The sequence below is a fragment of the Myotis davidii genome, unplaced genomic scaffold, assembly GCF_000327345.1.
Source record: "Myotis davidii unplaced genomic scaffold, ASM32734v1 scaffold289, whole genome shotgun sequence".
Lineage (NCBI taxonomy): Eukaryota > Metazoa > Chordata > Mammalia > Chiroptera > Vespertilionidae > Myotis > Myotis davidii.
The window spans coordinates 2,228,935-2,233,520 of record NW_006299717.1 but is presented as its reverse complement, the minus strand read 5'-3'; positions in this window follow the sequence as shown (position 1 = coordinate 2,233,520).

Below are 4,586 nucleotides of genomic sequence, written 5' to 3'. Positions count from 1 at the left end.
TGAAGGGGGCTGGCATCGGGAGGCCACTATGGCACGGGGCAAGCACTATGGGCAGTCTATCTGAAGTGTACCTGGCGTATAAGACGACCCCCCACTTGGAGGCATATTTTTCAGGGCCAAAAAATCGTCTTATATGCCGGCACATACGGTATGTGTTTTCTGATGGTCTTAGACAACCCCTGTGAAAGGATCGTTCGACCCCCAAAGGGGTTGCGACCCACAGGTTGAGAACCGCTGCTCTAGGAGTTAGGGAAGAATCCATTCTTTACCTCTTGAGTGGTAGCTAACCTTATCATTCCTGTGTTTGTGACCATATTTCTCTAGTCTGTACCTCCATCTTCACTGAGTGCCTTTTCTGTGTGTCTCTCCAAACTCCTCGTTCCCTGTCACAAAAACATTAGTAATGTCATTGAGGCCCACCTGGATAATACAGGGTAAACTCAAAATACTTACCCTCAAAGACCTTTTTTTCCAAATAAGGTAAATTCTAGGGATTAGGATTTGACGTCTTTGTGTGGTCATTATTCAACCTACTAAACTAAACCTTGGTTTTAGAAACTTGGTAGCCATTGTAGATCTCAGTAAGAGCAATTCCTTTTCAGCAGTGGGGCATAGGAAAATCCTATTCACCTTTCATGGTTGCTGCCACATAGAGAACTCTGTTGTCTGTCCCAAGACTGTGCCCGTTGATCACACTTTTTTTCCATGGACAGTCTGTAGTTGTATGCCTATGGCTAGCTTCAAGTTTTACATGTTGAACATGAGAAAGGAGCAGAATTTTCAGAAGCCTCTGCCTGCTTTTTTTTTTAGTTCATTGGTGTTGACCTGCAGGATCCAAGGTGGCATTACCAATGGCCATTATTTCTATAGCCAAAATTTGGTTTATTTCAGATTTCAGACATCTGTTTTGATTAATAATATCAGTAGCGGTGTAATTTCATTTGTAATCTGATAACCATATTGCTGAAAAATTTCTAAGCAGAAAGTAGAATGTATGTCATTTAGGTAATATATTGGTATAGTGGGTATTTTAAATAACAAAGTATCTGAAGAGAGGTAAAGGGATGCAGAGAAAAATGCTATTTGCCAGTTTTTTCTTACCAGCTTACACAGATGTTAAAACTAGCACAATTGGTGTTGAGCTGCCCTCAGTTGTTTTCTGTAGACTTTTCATGATTTCTGCTGGACACTGCAGAGCAGCAGAGGTGAGAAGTAAGTTACCTCTGGCTCTAATGGCACTGCATGGATGAGAGATGGCAACACATCTGGAAGAGGCCTGCTTCCCTGGGGGGAGTTCTAGTAACCAAGGGATTCCTTTATCCTCAGATCTTCTATGAGATGGAACTGGCACAATGCCTGCCCTCCTGCTGGTATATGTTTTTGGAGGGGAGGCATTGCGCTTTCACCATATGAAGGGAGCTGACCTAATTACCATAGATTAAGTCTTTAGTTGTGGGACCATTCTTCCAGATTACCCCTCTCCTCTGTATTGGAGGCATGACGTGGTGAAAACAACACAGGCTTTAGAGTTCAGCAGACGAGGTTCATCACCTAACGTGTTTTGCAACCTTTGGCAAGTTATATACCCTCTTGGAGCCTCTGTTTTCTCGTTCGGTGAAATGGGGTTGAAGGCATCTAGTATCATGCTTACCACATAGTAGGCATATAAAAAATGTTAGATTCCACTATTAATACATTTTTCATTTTGTATGCAATTATTGATGCTTAAATTTCCTTACTGCCTTTGTTGTCTTTATATTAAGTAGAGTCTTAAAGAAAAATCCATCTGTTAACATAGCATCTCCTTTGGGAAAGAGAAATAATGACTATCCCTTCTTGGTTGGTGTCCCCCCCTCCCTCCCCTCAATTTTGTCACCTTATGACAGTTACTAACCATTAGGTCTTTGGTTCCATTACATTGGCATACAATCATAGTCATCAGGGAATACTTCCTGAGGAAGGCTTTCATTATAAAATTTACTAAGGAGGCAGAAGAAAGTTGGTTTAATCCATGTGGAGGAGCGGCTCTGGGCAAAGACTAAAATATGGGGAAGGGAGTTGCTGAGGAATGAGGCTGTAAATAGGTCAGATTATTCAACAGAGCATTCCAGGAGTCTTTTGGAAGAAAGCTGTTGGAATGAGTCTAGTACTTGAGAAAGAATCAGGAAGGGAAATAGCAATGAGAATAACTTAACAGACAACTTACTGACTAGAGGCCTGGTTCATGAAATTTGTGCACAGGAGCGGGGGTGTCCCTCAGCCCCACTTGGACCCTCTCTAATCTGGAAGCCCAGGGATTAGGCTTAAACTGGCAGTTGGACATCCCTCTTGCAATCCAGGACCTCAGGCTCCTAACCACTCACCTGCCTGCCTGCCCTAACCACTTTGCCTGCCTGCCTGATCCCCCCTACTGCCCTCCCGTGCCAGCCTGATCCCTTAACTGCCCTGCTGCCTGATCCCCCTAACTGCCCTCACTTGCTGGCCTGGTCGCCCCTATTAACTTTTTTTTTCATCTTATCCCCTTCACACACAATTGTATTTGACTTTCTTATTGGCTTCTCCCTGTCACACAATTTCTCTCTCTCCTTCATGTAACACTTTTTCCTACTGACACTTCATTTATAAACTTTTCTTTCCTCATTATTTCCTGCTTCTGTTCCATCATTCTTCTTCTCATCTTTCTCCCCCCCCCCCCCCACATTCCTTCTTTCCTTTATCTTTACCCTGCCCTCCCTCCCCTTTCCCTTCCTTCCCACCTTATTTTTTTCTTTACTTCCTTCCTTGGACCTGCTTTGCTTCCTCCCCCCATTTCTTCCTCCTTCCCATTCTCCTTTTAAGTAGTACTGGCTCCCCTTTAAAACTTTTCTTCCCTCCCTCTTTCTCTCTCATCCTACCTTTCCCATACATTCTTCTCTACTTACTTCCACTGTTTTAATATCTACCTGCCTAATTATTCACTATCATTTATCTTTTTTCTTTTCTGACTCCTACTTTTAAAATCTGTCCCCAATACACAACTATACTTGATTTTCATTATAGTTCCTGCAGTTCACTCACACATCCTCTTTACTTCTTTAACTCTGCTCTCTACTGACTCCTTTATAAAGTTCTTCCCTCCCTCCTTCCCTTCTTAAAGCTTCTGCTGGGGGAGGCCATTAATCCCCAGCCCAGAGCTCAGCCCCAGCTGGGTGTTCGCTGTCCCCCCTTCCCCGGCCTCCCTGTTGCTGCCCTGCTCCTATTCCCTATCTAGGACACCCGGCCCAGTGAGGGTGGCTGAGGCCTGTGCGGCCCTGGGCGCTGCTGCCACGAAGCAGGAGCGCCTCTGCCCAGAAGGCCTCAGCTGTCCTCCACACTCCTCCCGCTTCTGGATGGGACTCCCCACTCCGTGCTGCCTGCGCCCCGCCCAACGGGCGCACCTGCTCCACCCGCGTTTCCTTCCCTTTTCCATTCCTGCATCTTTTTCTTGTTCCCTTTCTGTATTTCTGTTTCTCCTCTCAGCCTGTCTGCATGTAGGTCTGCCTTCCTCTCCCTCCTTATCCTCTCCTGTCGTATCCTATCCTACCCTGGGCCTTGCAGCTGCCTGAGCAGAGCGCGGGGATGCAACCTGCTGATCTGGTCGTGACATGATGCTGTAATGGACAAATTTACATATTCCTCTATTATTAGATTAGATTGCCCACCGTGTTGTGCCTGGGCTGCTGTGTGATGCCACATACTGTGCTGTGTTGTGAACAGAGGATCGCAGGATGGCCTTTGGAGTTGGCTCAGTACCGAGGTCACATACTTCCTCTGTACTTCTCCAACTGTGTGACCTTGGGCAAGCTGCTCATCTTTCATGTGGGCATGCGACTGTATGGCCTTGATTTCCTAAGACCTCTGAATTTAAGACCCCTTTTAGGAGGTGGTGGGAACATTTTCTCATTAAATTATCATTCCTGTGGCCAATTGCATGATGTTTCATGGTTGTACAAATGTTAATGTGATTTTTAAAAAATGCATTTAGAAGCAAAGCAATATGATAATACCCATCTCGGGGATGTTAGGAAGATTACGATAATGCATGCCAAGTGCCCACCCAAGTTATTTTTCCGAGACTAGTAGCTATTATTAACGAGGAAAGGACATGAAAAATAATTTTATTGGGAACATCTGAAGAAAGAATTTTAAATAGCAAGGTCATAATGTGACCAGGATCTTGAAATAGGAGTGGAATGAGGGGGAAAAAGACAAGAGAAAAGTTCAAGTAATGCTGTAGAGATAAATGAATGTGTATATAGTGAGGGAGTTTTACCCCTTTACAGACAAAGTTTTCATTATAGTGATAACTTTGTGATATATGCTCCAGTGTGAACAGCCGGAATGTGGTAATTATGTGGGAGAAATTGACTCTTGTGTCATCATCTTAAGCTGCTAATCACAAAAAATAATGCATTGGATAACTCACAAACAAAAAGTATTGTGTTTTGTTGTGGGGGTGGTGTGGCTGGTTGGGGGTTTATTATTAGTTTATCAGTGTGGTTGCCTGGCCAATGATACTGAATTTTTAGCTCTTCTTTCTTTTTTTTTCACTCCCTCCCCCCCCCCCA